The sequence below is a fragment of the Cervus elaphus genome, chromosome 5, assembly GCF_910594005.1.
Source record: "Cervus elaphus chromosome 5, mCerEla1.1, whole genome shotgun sequence".
NCBI classification, from domain to species: Eukaryota; Metazoa; Chordata; class Mammalia; order Artiodactyla; family Cervidae; genus Cervus; species Cervus elaphus.
Genome location: NC_057819.1, coordinates 9,863,688 through 9,881,138, shown reverse-complemented (window position 1 = coordinate 9,881,138; position 17,451 = coordinate 9,863,688).

Here is a 17,451-nt window from a genome sequence, read left to right as displayed (position 1 = left end):
TTCAAGAAGGGACGCCAGGGTGAGACTAAATGTGCCGGGTGGTGGAGGGGAGAGTTATCTGGGGAAATACCCAGAGAGACAGGGAAGGGGCTGGTCAAGGCTGCAAGGCCTCCAGCGAAGACAAGCAGCAGAGAAGGGTGGACAGAAGCTCCCGAGACGGCCGTGCACCCCCAGGAAGTTTCCACAAAGCTGCCAGGGAGTCCTCAAACCAGAGTTGGCTCAGAGGCGTCCTGGGTCCCCAGCAACCAGCCTGCCTCAGTGTCCTTGATGTCCTGTGTCCTCGACAGGGGGGAGACCTGTGGGAGGCATGGCCTCGACACAAACTGAAGGGTGGATTTCAAAGCTCCTGCAGCAGCGGCTGGGTAGCCTGGTCAACCATCATCCCTGAAATCAGAGGACTTTGAGGCACGTGTTCAGTTCCCCTTCTCCACATGGTTTGGGGAGCAGCAATCCCGTGGTTTCTGTGGGCCCTCCTTCTGCAGGGGACATTCCTAGGTGTGCTGATCCTCACCTTCCCCCACCATCCGTTCCAAACGCCTCTCACCCCGAGGCCGTCCCCCGAGCAGGCGCTGGGGGCCTGCCTGGAGGCGCGGCCCAGACCTTCGTTTCTGAAGCGTCTGAACACTTACCGTGCGTCTCCGGCGGGGTTTCTGCACGTCTGTTGGCCGTTGCGGTGGGGTGAGGGGAGACCAGCCGCGTCCAGGTGGATCACCTGAGGCCCACCCACGTTGTCTCCTGTCCCCCTCGCCTGCTGAGGGTCACCCCCACCCAGGTGGCAGTTCCTCTCTGCTCCTGCCCAGTCCTTGGGCAGCAGGAGCCACCGTGTCCGGGCGGGAGCTGCAGCTTGCTGCTCGATAGGATCCGGGCTGTTGGTCCCAGGCCATGCAGCCCTGCAGAGCCCAGAGTGGTGGCAAAATGGGAGTGGGCCACCCCTGTTACCCTTGTCTGTTCCAGCCAAGAGCCGTGTGTCCTTCCTTTGGGGACTCAGAACCAGATAGAAACCTCGGATTTAATAAAAACGCGGCGTCCGGACAGCACTCGTCCTTTGAGAGCGCTTCCTCAGCTGGCCTTTCGGCTCTGCCTTTAGGCTATTCCAGTGTCCCCCCAGGCCACCTCTGGGCAGTGCCCGATCTGAACACCCTCCCACGAGGTGGCTCCTTCATGGCCACGTGCTGTGTGGGGCTCTGGGCCCCTTACTCCCTGGAGCCAGGATCACCATATTGTTCTCCATAGTGCCTGGATCCGTTTTATTCCCACCAATAGTGCAAGAGGGTTCTCTCCTCTCCATAGCCTCTCCAGCATTTAGATTTTTAGATTAAGTGTTTTTAGATTTTCTTGATGATGGCAGTTCTGACTGGCATGAGGTAGTAACCCCCTGTAGTTTTGATTTGCATTTTTCTGATAATTAGTGATGTTGAGCATATTTTCATGTGCTTCGAAGAGGCCATGTTTATCTCCTCTTTGGAGAAATGACTAGGTCTTTTGCCTATTTTTTGATCAGGCTGTTTTTTTTTTGGGGGTGGGGGGTGGGGAAGGTATTGAACTGCATGAGCTGTTTGTATATTTTGAAGATGAATCTTTTTTAGTAAGTTTCCAATTTTATTTACTTATTTATTTTTGGCTGTGTTAGCTCTCGGTTGCTGTGAGGACCTTTTCTCTAGTTGCGAGGGGCAGGGACTGCTCTTCACTGCAGTGTGCAGGCTCCTTATTGGGGCGGCTCCTGTTGCGGGGCTCGAGAGCACAGGCTCAGGAGCTGGAGCACCGCGGCTCAGTCGGTCCGTGGCATGTGGAATCTTCCGGGACCGGGAATCGAACCCATGTCTCCTGAATTGGCTGGCAAGAGACTTTACCACTGAGCCACCAGGGAAGCCCTAAATGTTTATGAATTTTAACTTGATCTTCTCAAACAATCGGCTTTTGGTTTAACTCATGTTTCTATTATTTTTCTGTATTTGATTTCATCGATTTGTGTGTCTTTATCTGTATTATTTCCTCTTGAGCCAACTGTGGTCTTTGTATTCTACTTTCTTAAGATAGAAGCTTAGGTAATTTGAGACTTTTCTTCATTTAATTATTAGCATTTAAAAGATAAATTCTCGGGAAATCTCTGACAGGCCAAGCAGTTAGGACTAGGAACTTTCACTGCTGGGGCCTGGGTTGGATTCCTGGTCAGGGAACAAGATCCCACAAGCTGCATGGTGTGGCCAAAAAAGCAAAAAACAACTCCTGTGTATCAGTGTTTATTCTGTCCTTTATTAACCCCTTATGTTTGGCTGGGTGTAGAACTCTAGTCTGGAGTTATATTTCTTCAGAATTTTAAAGGTATCCATTGTCTCTTAGCTTCCAGTGTTACCATTTAGGCTTCTCAGGTGGCGCTAATGGTAAAGAACCTGCTTTCCAATACAGGAGACACAGGAGACGTGGGTTTGATCCCTGGGTCAGGAAGATCCCCTGGAGGAGGGCATGGCAACCCACTCCAGTGTTCTTACCTGAAGAATCCCACGGACAGAGGAGCCTGGCGGGCTAGGGTCCATAGGGTTGCAGAGTTGGACATGACTTAGAAATGCAGAGTCCTTCTGATTCTCAGTGGTTGTAGGTGACCTGTATTTTCTCTAGGAAAGCTTATAGCGTTTGTTTCCAGTGTCTGCAATGTTAAGGTGATGTATGGTCGTTTTGGGTGTGGGTGATTTTCCTTTTGTTAAATTGACATTTACAGTGTTGTGTTAGTTTCTGGAACAAAGTGATTCAGTTATACATGTATATGTGTGCATATATATATATTTTTTCAGATTATTTTTGACTTTAGGTTATTACAGAATATTGAACATAGTTCCCTGTGCTGTACAGTAGGTCCTTGTTCTTCTTCTGCTTTATATGTAGTAGAGTTACCTGTGAATCCCAGCTCCTAAACTGTCTGCCCCTCTTCCCCTCTGGTAAAACCCTAAGTTTGTTTTCTTTTTTTTTTTTTTCCAGCCCTGACTTGGTCAGATTACAGATTACAACCTTCCTACAATCAGAGAAGGTTGTAACTAGAAGGGATCCTTGAGACAATTTTTTATGGAAAAGAAAGTAAGTTCCAGAGAGGCAGGCAGGTCTGAGGTTCCACAGCTGGTTATGGGCCATAGCCTGACTCTTAAAAGAGTGTTTGTGTGTTTTTTTAAAATTTTTTTTTTATATTGCTGATATATAGCATATATATCATGATATATATAGCTGATTGACAATATTGTGTGATAGCTTGAGGTGAACAGGGAAGGGACTCAGCCAAATATATATGTATCCATTCTCCCCCAAACTCCCCTCCCCTCCAGGCTGCCACATGAGATTGAGCAGAGCTTCCTGTCCTTGTTGGTTATCCATTTTAAATATAGCAGAGTGTACATGTCCATCCCAATCTCCATAACTATCCCTTCCCCTCAACCATAAGTTGATTCTCTAAGTCTGTGAGTCTCTTTCTGTTTTGTAAGTTCATTTAAGGAGTTTCACACTGTATTTCTCCTCTAAGGCAATGCCTGTTATTAACTAAAGCTATCATTGAGTTACCTATTTACCTCGTATTGTGCTCAGCGCCTCCTATTATTTCATAATCCTCAGGTACAACTATTAACCGCGCTTTTACAGATGAAGTCACGTTGTTTTCCAAGTCACACAGCCAGGAGAGAACCAAAACCCAGATTGTAACCTAGCAAGACAGCATTTAGGAGGTTTCTGTGCAGTATGTTAGTGGTTTTCACATCATGAGTTTGGAGGGGAGGAGAGTTGTTGGGTTAGGATCTGGTGTTCTGGGGTTCTTTACAGTCCCTCTGGGGACACATTCAAGCTCCAAATGTGGGGCTTCGCTCGGCTTCTCTCCCTCTTGGGCAGGGGAAATCTGGCAGTCCGGAGCGGAGCGCTCCAGCCGCCAGTAGGCGGCACCGTCGCCCCTTGCAGCCAAATCCGTTACTCCGGGTTCTCTGCGGTGCCAGGGCGGGGCGCTGGGAGTCCAAGTAACATCCTAGGCGCCGAGGAGCCCCCTCTCCTGCCCACCTGGTGCCCCCGCAGCGCGCGCCGCGCCCTTCGGCCCCCCCTAAGTTTGTTTTCTATATCTGTGAGTCTGTTTCTGTTTTATAAACAAGTTCATTAGTCATATTTTAGATCTGCCTGTGATAGCATATATGTTTCTTTCCATCTTAGTATGATAATCTCTAGATCCAACACTGTTGCTGCAGATAGCATTATTTCATTCTTTTTTATGGCTGAGTAGTATTCCATTGTGTATATGTCACATATTTTCTTCATCCATTTAGTTGGGTGCTTGTTGGGCTTTCTCAATCTGGAGATCCATGTTCTCAACTTCTCAGAAAATTACATTATTTCTTTGATCATTTTACTCTATTTTGTTTTCTTTCTAAAATTCCTGTGATTATTCCTTCTTGACTGAACCTCTGATTTTCTCTCCTATCTTCCTTCTTGTTTCTCCATCCTCCTGTTTGGGGGGTTGTCAGTTTCATCTCCATGTTTTTGTATGTTCATTTGCAAGAATGTATCAAAAACCTATTTTAAGTGCTGGTGATACAGCAAAGAATAAGTCCATGCCCTTGCTGTTTCTAATTTTCCCATGTATTTCTAGTGATATTCCAAAGCAATATGCTAGCATATTCTAGTGCTTTGGAGAGAAAGCAATCAGTTGTTTGCACATCACAGAATACGTGATTTTGTGAGGGTCTAGTTTATGATGTTTCCATTGCTATTCCATGGGAAACTAAGAAGGTTATATTTTCTGTGACAGTAAATGAGTTGAGTCAGATCAATCTAGTAAGTATTGATACTTTGATTCAGGTTCATTCATGGCTCCCACGTTTATTGCAGCACCTACTATATTTGAGATACTGTGCAGGCCACTGGGGGAAATGGTAGGTGAGCAAAAGCAGGATTCCTTTACTTAGAACTCTAATAGGTTGGTGGTGGAGGTCGTGGTGGGGGCAGACATTAATCAGATAATAGCCTCAACGGGAGAAGTCCTGTGCGAGAAAGGAGCCGAGCTCTCTAAACACAGGCACTGAGCTAGAATGGAAGGTCATGGAAGGCTTTCCTGACAAGGTGATGGGTGAGTTGAGATCTGACGCATGGCTTGGCCTTAGTGAGACAGAGCCGGAGGTGAGCAGTCCAGGTTCAGGATATGGCTGGTACAGATGACTGCCCAGATGGGAGAGGAGCCTGGTCTTGAAGGAACGGAAGGATGTCCGGAGGACGGAGTAGTGACACTTGGCGTGAGGAGCTGGAGAGGCGGGGAGGCCGTGGTGGGCACGGCCCTGAGGGTCACAGGATGGATTTCTGCCATATCCTGAGAGCAAGGGCAAGTCCTTGGATCGTGGACCCAGCAGAGTGGTAAAAGGTTTCCATTTTGCAAAGATGGCTCTGGCTATGGTGTGCAGAGTAGGTGATGGGAGGTGGAAAGGGAAGTTTGTCAGAGTGAGTTAGGAGGCTCCTGTCATAATCTAGGGGCAAGGCGCTAGTGTCTGGTATCAGAGAGGAGACAGAGGTGATGGAGACAAATGGACAGACTCCAAAGGCATTCAGGAGGTTAAGTGGACAGGACTCAGTGATGGATTGGTTGGTCATGGGGGTAGCGGGGCTCGTCCAGCTGCATGGATGGTGGAGTCACTGGTACAGAAGAGGGACATGGCTGTCAGAGGTGGAGCTGGGGACAGCACTGATCTGGCTCAGGCGTGATGAGCTTTTTCTATGCACAGTCCTCTCATTCCCCGCTCCCCACTTGTCCAGGACTGAAAGAGATTATGTAATTCAACTACATTTTAATTGCTATCCATTTTTTGTCTTGCATTTTTTTCTTAGAGTTTGATATGTTTGACAGTTAAGGTTCATAACAATGTCAGATCTTAAGATTTCTATATTTAATTCTTGTAGTAATGCTTGAGACTGTTACAAAGTATTTGAAATTATGGATAGCCCATATTTGTGAAGCCCCAGCCCCATTCCCCTTTCTGAAAGTCATGCTGGTTCACAGCTTGAGCTGAATGATGAAATACTGAGTGGAGTATGGTCCTCAGACTGTGAAACTTTTGTTGAGCTTCATGCTTTTCACCAAATTCCGGCTCTTCTGGGTATGACTGTCACATCCTTGCTTTCACATGCATGTGCTGGGTGTATCTTTACTCTTTTACTTTGGAATTGAGTCACTTTACAAGCATTTGAATTTATCTTTTTGGTCAAATATGAACTTTTTCTTCCAGTAAATGACTTTTCCCCTCCTAGATTAGTGCCAGTCACTTGACCTTCACTTTCCTATTTTTCACACTATCCCCCTTATTGATGCTAAATTTTTCCCAGAACACAAGCACAGCTATATAGAAGATAAAACATCTGATGATATCAGTTATATAGTTGATTGATTTAAAGCAGTGCTGACGGAAATCATGAGAAAAACTTATCTGTGCACACCCAGAAACATGAATTCCTGGATATCATTTTATTACTCAGATTCCTATTTTCTGTTGATCTCCTTCAACATTTAGTATGACTCTTGCATTTCAAATTAATTTTTATTGGAGTATTGTTGCTTTACAGTATTGTTAGCTTCCACTCTATAGCAAAATTAATCAGCTGCATGTACACATATATTCCCCTTTTGGATTTCTTCCCTTTTAGATCACTGCAGAGTACTGAATAGAGTTCCCTGTGGTATACAGTAGGTTCTCATTAATTATCTATTTTCTACATAGTATCAATAGTATAGATATAAAGCATAACTCATTTTTTGTAGGTGCTGTTATCAATCAAAGAAGTTCCTTTCTATTGCTAGTTTGCTGAAAGTGTTTAACATGAACGGATGTTGGGTTTCGTTAAATGCCTTTTGGGTGTCTGGAATTTTTCTTGTCTGTTGATATGAATGAATTAAAAAAAAAATGTGGTGTGCTGGTCTTCCCCTGTTGTGGAGCATGGGCTCCAGGGCACTGGGGGTCAGTTGCCGCATCACGTGGTGTGCTGGGTCGAGACCACAGGCTCATTAGTCATGGCGAACCATCTTAGTTGCTCCGCCCCACGTGTGATCTTCCCAGACCAAGGTTGAACCTGTGTCCCCTGTTTTGCAAGGCAGATTCTTAACCACTGGACCACCAGGAAAGCCCTGAAAAATTAATGGTAAACCAAACCTGTATTTGTTGAATAAACCACACTTGGTCATGATACATTATCCTTTTTATATGTTGTTGGATTCAATTTGCCAAAATTCTGTTAAGGATTTGTATGTCTGGGTTCATAAAGGATACTGATCTGTAGTTTTCTGATCTGGCAGTGTCTTGTCTGGTTTTGTTATCAGGGAAATGCTTCCCTAATAAAGGAGGTATTTCTTTCTGTTTAATTTTCTGGAAGAATTTGTTTAGAATTGATAATCAGTTTAGTCACTTGGTCGTGTCCAACTCTTTGCAATCCCCATGGGCGGAATTGATATGTCTTTTAAATATTCGTTAGAATTCACAATTGAAGATATTTGAACCTGGAGTTTTTCTGTAGAAAGATTTCTAATTAGAAATTTAGTTTAATAGATATAGGGCTTTTCAGGTCATCTATTTCCTCTCATTGAGCTTTGGTAGTTTCAATCTTTCAAGAAATTTGTTCATTGCAGGGACTTCCCTGATGGTCTACTGATTAAGACTTGGCACTTTCACTGCTGTGGCTGGGGTTTGATCCCTGGTTGGGGAACTAAGATTCCCACAAGCTGGATTGCCAAAAGAAAAAATCTATAAAATATACATACCGAGACACACACCTATGTAAATGCTCTATAAGCACTGCTTTTGCAGTATCCCACAAGTTTGACATGTCATGTTTTTCTTTCCGTTCAAAATATTTTCTTCTAACTTCTGTGATTCCATTTTGATCCATGAGTTATTCGTGCTAAGTCGCTTCTGTCATGTCTAACTCTTTGTTATCCTATGGACTGGGGCCCACCAAGCTCCTCTGTCCATGGATTCTCCAGGCAAGAATACTGGAGTGGGTTGCCATGCCCTCCTCCAAGGGATCTTCCTGACCCAGGGATCGAACACCCATCTCTTATGTCTGCCGCATTGGCAGGTGGGTTCTTTACCAGTGCCACCTGGGAATCAGAAGTGCATTATTTAGCTTACAAATATTTGAGGATTTTCTCTATTTTTAGTTTTGTTGTGGAGGACATACTTTGTATTGTTTCAGTACTTTCTCATTATCTTACTCCTCAGACTATGGTGTATCCTGGTAAATGTTCTTCATGCACTTGGAAGGAATATGTATCCTGCTATTGCTGGGTGGAATGTTCTATAAATGTTAATTAGGCCAAGGAGTTTGCGTTAAATCTATGTCCTTCCTCATTTTCTATCTACTTGGCCTATGGATTAGTGAGGGAGGGATATTGAAATTTCAACCATACTTGTGGGTTAGACTATTTTTCTTATTTGTATCAGTTTCTGCTTCAAATATTTTGAAGTTTTACTATTAGCTACATAAACATTTAGGATTATTATGTACTTCAGATAAATGAACCAATTTATTATTATGGAGGGATCTGCTTTAGTCTCAATAATATTCCTTGTCCTTAAATCTATTTTCATATTAATATAGCCACTCCATCTTTCTAATGATTGGTGTTAGCATGATAATGTGTTTTTCCACCCTTTTAATCTTTATGTCTTTATGCTTAAAGTTGGTTTCTCAAAAGTAGCATATAATTGAACCTTGCTTTTAAAATCCCATCTGAGAACTTCTGCCTTTTTATTGGGGTGTTAAAATGTAAATAGTCCAATGTGAATATTTATGTTTCGTTATATATCCACCCTCCTGCATTGTTTTCTGTTTGCCTCGTTTCTTCTTTCGGATTATTTTTATGATTCCATTTTGTCTCCACTGGCTGACTTTGTTTCTCTAGGATTTACAGTATGCCTCTTTATCAGTTTATTTTCAAATAATATATTACCTCATAGGTAATACAAGAATGTTGATGTTTCTCTCTTCCAACCTTGTGTGATAGCTGTCATACATTTCTTTATATTATGAACCTCACATCTTCTTTTGCTTGAAGCCGCCTATTATTATCTCTATCTTCCATAAAAATAATTATTTCTACTTAAGTAGTTAGGACAGAGGGAAATAAAACAACTGAAAGATAACAAAGGGGAGCATCTCAAGATTGTTAGAGGCTAATTTCTTTAGCATCTCATTTAGTATGATACTTGATAAGGTCAGTGTGATGTGTCAGCATTGGGAGGAAATGCTCACCCCCAGACTTACATGATAATCAGACAAGTTTTCCTGAACCTGTGAACTCACGATGATATTCCTCAGCCTGCACTTTATCCATCTGCCTGAAGAGTCAAGATCTGCTGGCACTAATAAATCTCAACCGTCCAGCAAGGTCTGGTCTAGTGGTCATAGGTGATCTATAGTGTGTTCCCTTTGAGGTCCATTCATCTGTCACAGATGGCAGAATATCACTTTTTTTTTTTAAAAATAGCTGAGCAGTATTCCACTGTGTATCATATTTTTAAGTTCTTTCACCAGCAATGGACACAGGTTGTTACAGGTAGATTAACTCAGGAACAGCCAGAGAGACAGACGCATAGGGTACTGTATGGGGAAGGGCATACATTTTATGCAAGTCATACATATTACTTCTTTATACAAAACATACGGTATCTACCAGACGATGTCAGAAATTTTTGCTCAGTTATATGCATTAAAGAAATTGAGAAAAGCCTTTTTTATATTTAATCCACACATTTACTATTGCCAGTTTTTTATTATGTATTGCTCCATTACTGCCCCATAGCTTAGTGACTTAATGCAGTAAACGTTTATTGTTTTCCACAGTTTCCGTGAGTCAGGAATCCAGAATTGGCTTGGCGATCCTGGTTTGTGGTTTCGTGTGAGATTACAGTGAAAATATCGGCCAGGGCTGAGTTGTTTGAAGGTCTGACTTGGGTTGGAGGATCCGCTCCAAGATTTCACATCACAGCCCTTTGATACAGCTCCTCCTCAGTATGAGTGACCCAGAAGAGTAAGAGGAGGCCTTTTTGGGTAAGTTTAGATATAATTCTCATATAATTCACCCTTTAGAAGTATACAATTCAGTAGGTTTTTTGTTTTTTTTTTAGTATAGTCACAAAATTGTAGGATATTTCTTATAATTGAAACCTTGTTTCCTCATATGCCATTTCTATCTTGTTTTCAAGATTTTCAAATTTTAGATTCTATAATCATCAAGTTTGATTATGAAGTCTCTGGGTATGGATTTCTTTATATTTATCCTACCTGTGGTTTGCTGTGATTCTTAAACTACCCCCAATTTGGGAAAATTCAGTCATTCATCTTTAAAAAAAAAAAGCCCCAGTTCTCTTCAAATCCTGGGACTACAGTTGTATGTATGTTAGGACTGATGTTGGGCTTCCCTGGTGGCTCAGTTGGTAAAGAATCTGCCTGCAATGCAAGAAACCTGGGTTTGATGCTTAGGTTGGGAAGATCCCCTAGAGAAGGGAATGGCAACTCACTCCAGTATTCTTGCTTGGAGAATCCCAAGGACAGAGGAGCCTAGCAGGCTATAGTCCAAAGGGTAGCAAAGAGTTGGACACATCTGAGCAACTAACACGCTCACTTTAGGCTGATGTTAGATGTTTATATTAGATCAGTGAGACTGATGTTTAGTCTCTTTTCTCCCATTAACATGTTTTTATTGGAGTACAGTTGTTTTACCAGGTTGTATCACGTTCTGCTGTACAGCAAAGTGAATCACTTACACATTATGTCCACTTTTTAAAAAGATTTCCTTCCCCTATAGGTCATCACAGAGTCCTGAGTTCCCTGTGCTGTAACAGTAGGTCCCTACTGTCTATTTTATATACAGCAGTGTATATGTGGGGAGAAGGAAATGGCAGCCCACTCCAGTATCCTCACCTGGAGAATCCTGTGGACAGAGGAGCCTGGTGGGCTGCTGTCCATGGGGTCGCACAGAGTCAGACAACGCTGAAGCGACTTAGCAGCAGCAGCAGCGTGTATATGTCAATCCCAACCTCCCAATTTATCCCTCCCCCAACCCTGGTAACCATAAGTTTGTTTTCTGTATCTGTGACTCTTTCTGTTTTGTACCTAAGTTCATTTGTACCCTTTTAAGATTCCCCCATAAGTGACATGATATTCATCTTTCTCTAGCTACTTTACTCCGTATGATAACCTCGAGGTCCGTCCATGTTGTGGCAAATGAACAGTAATAGTTGATTTAAAACTCTTGAGTGTTAATGTTAACATCTGGGTCATCTCAAAGTCAGTTGCCATTAATAGCCTTTTCCCTGGAGTATGGATCTTTCTCTCGTCTTTTCATATGCACAGTGATTCTGAATTACAGCCTGGCTATTGTTAATAATACACTGTAGAAACTCTATTTCTATATATCTTTTCAACATCAATCAGCCATAGGTGTGTGCATATATGTCCCCTCCCTCCTGAACGTCCCGCGGCCACCTCCCTCCCCTGAGGAGTACTTTCAAGGCAGGCAGTCAACCAGGCTGAACTCAGACCAGACGCTGGCTCTTCTGTGGTAGGCAGCCGCTGAGAACTCCCCTTTAGTTCTTTTAGCCGGCTGCTTGGAGTCTGCTCTGTGGGTGTGTATTTACAGATCATAGCGTCGGGCGGAGTTTGTACACAGACTGTGGGGCTGTGAAGCCAGAGTTTTAACTACCCCACATAGTGCCCCTTGGGGCCTGTCTTCAGGCAAAAAGCCATACAAGTGGGCACTCACTTGGTGCCATTCACTTCCAACCGTCAGCTCCCCTCGCTTCTCCTGAGTTTGGTTGTCCTACCCTGCCTTAAGGTTGTTTCTGTATTTTGTTGAGAATTTATAGCTGTCATTTGTGGCAGAGTTGTTCTCTCATTAGCAGCAGCAGAAGCCTCTCCATTGCTTTTCAAAAGGTATTTTTGGCATTTCGTCTTATTTTTAGCAGGATTGGTCTGAATTACAGCCCACCATTACTGGTGATCGGAACAGCAGCTGACAGTTGTTTTCATTAACTTTACGGTTTGCTGTTTTAATGACAGCAACAAGGAACCCTGAAGTCTGGTTGTGGCGTGCCGGGAGGCACGTGTCCTGGTCCCTGTGGGGCAGCGAGTGCCCTAGCTTGGTGAGTAGTAGTCCACGCTGCCACAGCCTTCCGGGCAGGGAGGCAGGCCTGCACGCCCCTGTGGGCAGCAGCTGAGCCAGTGTGAGGCTCAGGCAACCAGACCCCGGCTCCTCCCCGCCTCAGAGGGTCAGTGGTTCCCCCACTTCCAGTAGGCAGTTATTGGCGCAGTCATTCCCTGTTTACAGAAACTTTAAGCCAAATAAAATGCGGGTGTGACTACCTTCTGATAATGAGCTCAGGCTCTGGAGGCAGGAGGCTCTGGGGCAAATTAGCTGACCATGAACCTCCTTGTCTGTTAGAATATGGGTAATAAAATCTGCCCTGCCCACACTGTATCGTGAGATTTTACTACAAGTCTGAGATGACTGACCACCACTCTGGCCTACAGTGTGGAATACACACTGGATTTGGATTTGGGAAGACGACAGAGGTGCTGTAACAGTCCTTGATTCCTATGGGCAGTGGTTGGACTGAAAACGTTTGTGAGCAAGGAGCAGGCCCCTGAGCCAGCAGAGCGTGTAATGACTTCTCTGTATTTCCTGAGGGTGGGGGCTGTGAGGAATTCCGTGAGGGGAGGGAGGACAGTGGTTAAGTTCACAGACCTGTGTTGACAGTTCCCTAGGCCACTTACCAGGTGCTGGTCTCAGGTGAGTCCTCCGTCAAACTGGGGACCCCTGGGCGCTGTCACTGATGTCGGTGTGTGGCTCTCGTCTCAACACCAAACGTCCCCGTGTCTGATCTGGCCCCCGTCCGACGCCTGGGGGCTCTCTGTGGATCATGGCTATGGTCCTTCTCCTTGCTTCACATCCAACCCAAAGTTGCTAAGCTGTGTCCGCAGCCAAATTATCAAGAGACGTGCTGGGCAGGGCTGGGGACAAAGGCGAGAACCTTTGGGATAACAGGGTCATTCAACTAGTTAATCAATCTGCTTAATCAGTGATACCCTGGATGCCCCCATTTCCCCCACCTTAACCTAGAGGATAGAGACTCTTCCAAATGCTTTGTTGACATCTTTTATTAAGAGTGGACTTCTTGAGAAAAGACAGTCTGTTCAATAGTGGTGCTGGGAAAACTGGGCAGCTACGACTGAAACAATAAAATTAGAACACTTCCTAACACCATACACAGAAATAAACTCAAAATGGATTAAAGACCTAAATGTAAGGTCAGATACTATAAAACTTTTAGAGGAAAACATAGGAAAATATACTCTTTGACATAAATTACAGCCAAGATTTTTTTCGATCTATCGCCAAAAGCAATGAAAATAAAAACAAAAAGGACCTAATTAAACTTAAAAGCTTTTGCACAGCAACTAAAATCCTAAACAAAGACAGCCCTCAAATGGGAGAAAATTATTTGCAAACAAAGCACCCGACAAGGGTGTAATTCCAAAATATACAAAAAGCTTGTGCAGCTCAATATAAAAAAAATTCAAAAATAGGCAGAAGATCTAAATAGACATTTCTCCAAAGATGACATTTAGGGGGCCAAAAGACACACAAAAAGATGCTCAATGTCACTAATTCTTACAGAAATGCAAATCAGAACTATAACGAGGCTATCACCTCACACCAGTCAGAATGGCCATCATCAAAAGTCTACACACAGTATAATGCTGGGGAGGGTGAGGAGAAAAGGGAAGCCTCCTACACTATGGTGGGAAAGGGAAATTGGTGCAGGCACTATGGAGAGCTGTCTGGAGGTTCCTTAGGAAACCAAAACCAGAACTACTGCATGACCCAGTAATCACACTCCTGGGGATATGATCTGGAGAAAACCACAATCTGAAAGGCTGCATGCACCTCGATGTACACTACAGCACCATTTACAATAGACAAGACCTGGAAGCAACCTAGGCGTCCACTGAGAGATGAATGGATAAAGATGTGGTACATCTATACAAGACATCACTCAGCCATAAAAAGGAACAAGATAACGCCATCTGCAGCGCTCTGGATGGACCTAGAGAGTGTCATACAGAGGGAAGTCAGTCAGAAGGTAAGATTAACACTGCTTATATGTGGAATCTAGAAAAATGGTACAAATGAGCTTACTGGCAAAGCAGAAAGAGTCACAGGTGTAGAGAACAAGCAAGTTATCAAGGGGGAAGGAGAGGTGGATGAACTGGTCGATTACGATTGACCTATAAACACTACTATGTCTAAAACAGACAACTAAGCAGAACTGACCGCATAGCACGGGGAACTCTGCTCAATGTTCTGCAGTGACCTAAACCGGAAGGAAAGCCCAGAAAGAGCGGATACATGGACATGTGCATGTAAGACGGATTCACTTTGCCATTCAGCAGAGACTAACATCACTGAAGCAAATGCACGCCAATAAAAATCAGTATGCAGAGTAGACGGCAACCTCCACCCAGCCTGGTCTCCTTTTCCCATCTGTGGACTGACTTGCGCCAAGAGGCTTACGATGACACTGCTCTTTATTTGCAAACAGGCTGGGAGTTTGCTCCATCGAGTCTTCTGTACAAAGGGTGTTTAGGAAAAGCTTTCAGATTTAAGGCCCACGATGACTGACCAGGAGCTTTACAGTGGAACAGTTACCTCTTCCCTCAAGACAGACAGATCTGTAAAGTACAACGAAGCAAGAGGGCAGAGACAGCATTTATTACGAAAAAGCTAATCAAAAGGACAGAAAAATAAAAATGTCAACATTAAGCAAAAATATGTCAACATTGGTTTGTTTGCAGAACCTGGTCAGAGGCCGATATGCTTGGCTTTAAGCCCCACAGTGTGAAGGATCTGTTCCGCAGACCAGCCCCCAGTTGAGTTCCTGCCAGGACAAGCGCAGGACCCCTCGCTGGCCCCCTGGGTCCTCTCGTGAGGACACTTCCTGCTTCTGCTGTGAGCAATCTGCTCAGACGGGGCTGCAAGATGATTAAGGCCTGAGGTGACCTCTTACGGAAGGGCTCCAGGAAGGCCCTCATGCTGCGCCTCAAACCTGACCAGGGTGGCCCCTGGGCCCTTCCTCGGAGGAGCTGTGGCGGCGGACACGCATCCAGACACCTCAGGACACGCGGGTGTGGGGCACCTCTCCTCAGGCTCGCTCATACCCCCCTCCCTGCACCAGGTCCTCCAGCGTGTCCAGAACATCAAGGCCCTGGACTGGCCTAGGTTCATGGCAGCGGCCCTGCTGTCGATCCAGCCGCCACTGAGATCCGAAAGCCTAGACGAGGAAGGCGGGGCTTTCACCCCTCAACAGGGGAAGGGCAACCAGCTTCCTCAGTGATGAGCTGGAACTATTACAGAAGCTGTGGTCATCTGAATAATGGAAATGTGTTTGTTTAAATCTGATTTTTTTATAATTGTACTTTAACTCCATGAAGACTGGCACATTGTCTGTGGAGTACACGAAAAACTCAGTAAACCTGAATGGTGCCTAATATTCTTGCGATACTTCAAATAAAGCCCCTTTATTCCCACTCCAGACTGAGAAACTAAGACTCCGCAGAGCTCTGTCATCGAGGAAGGCCCTGTGTGGCCGTGAGGGCCACGTGCTGCCAGGTGCCTTGACAAACACACCCTTGTGGGAGCGATTCTCTGACCTGTCACTGCTGAGTGCAGTTTGTATGAATATATCCCCCAAGGCTTTAAATACCATTTCTATGCTTTCATCCTGATGCTGGGAAAGACTGGAGGCCACAGGAGAAGAGGGCGGCAGAGGATGCATCACCGACTCAATGGACATGAGTTTGAGGAAACTCCGGGACATGGTGAGGGACAGGGAAGCCTGGTGGGCTTCAGTTCATGGGGTCGCAGAGTCGGACGCAACTGAGTGACTGAGCAATAACAACATGCTTTCATCCCAATCTTTTGAGCTTTAGTTACTCTACTGACTAGAACAGGATTCCCTATCTTCTCCTTATCTCAGTTTTGGCAATTAATTGTTTTCAGGTCAGAAGCCAGAGTCATCATCTAGCCCCCACCGTGGCACCAAGTTCTGTCTGTTCTTCCCACCCCACGAGCCCGGGTCAGCTCTCAAGGGAAGGCCTGTTGGCAGAAGAGCTCAGTGAAGGAGAGAGGGAGGCAGGGAGACCTAGCAGGTGACGCGGAACGACGCAGACTCGGAATGCACCAGCAGCCAGGGCGGACAGCGCTGGGGAGGCAGCACTCCCCAGTTTCCGCCGTCGCACAGCTGCTGAGGCCGTGACTCGCCTGCAAGCGCCATCAGCTCAGAGGCCAGGGCCGCTCCTCCCGTACGACCGAGTCCTCCATCTCCTCTACTGAAGCCAGGTTCCTGCCCTCCCCTGTGAGCCTGCATGGCTGGGCACAGCTACCCTACACTCGGGGGGAGAAAACTGAAAACAAGCCACAACGCTGACCCAAGTGTGCAAAAATCCACCGCCTCCGACAGAAAAGGTTCAGCTGCTGCAAGTTAGTGCACGAGCTCGCCGTGCCTGGGAGGATCCAGTGACCTCTCCTTGGAAGGCTGACGCGTAACCTGCCTGGGGCAAGGACCCCAGAATCCTGGGGCTGGAATGCCGGCCAGGGGGGCCGCTCCACCCCATGCTGCCCCCTGCCTTTGTCCTCTAGACACTCACTTCCTGCCTCTCACTCCTCACAAGACACAAGTCTGCACACACTGCCTAGCAGACCTCCTCACTCCCCTCAGCCTCCCCACTCTGTCTTCCTGGGGTCCACTGGGCACTGGAGGAAGCCCAGGCACCCCGCTCCCCCCTTCTAAGGACCCTCAGAGCCTCTGTTCATCTGGGAACCAGCGGCAGGCTTCACAGGTTCTACCCAACAGGGGGCAGACTTCCTGGATCTTAAAGTGACCAGGCAGAGTCCATCTCTCAGCCAGAGTCCTCCACCTCCATCTCCACTAACTCAGGTACCAGAGAGCGCCACCGCATAGCCAAGGGTCACCGCTGAAGAGCGCCGCATGGAGTGAGATTTCCACAGCAGGGCACGAGGCACTGCCCGCGATCCGCGGGCAGGGAGACCCTTGGCTCAGGGCTGGCCTGTGTCCATCAGGACAGAGGAGCACTCCCCACCCTGCTTCCAACCTCCTCCTGGCCGGCACACCCAGCCCTGTGGATCGGCGTTCCTGGCCAGGCCCACGGTCGCGCAACGGAGAGCTATGGCTGCAGACCCACCTCACGGGGGGATGCCCGCCACCCACCTGCCTCACACGCCAGGTGAGCTGAAGCGAGGCTGGCCTTAGACCACGAGAGTGGGATCAGGTGTCTGGTTCTGTTCAAGGAGCACCTAGTGACTGACAGCTGAAACTGAAACGTAACTGAAATTCCTCAAACGGAGGCAAAGGGCTTTGAATTCCGAGGAAACGG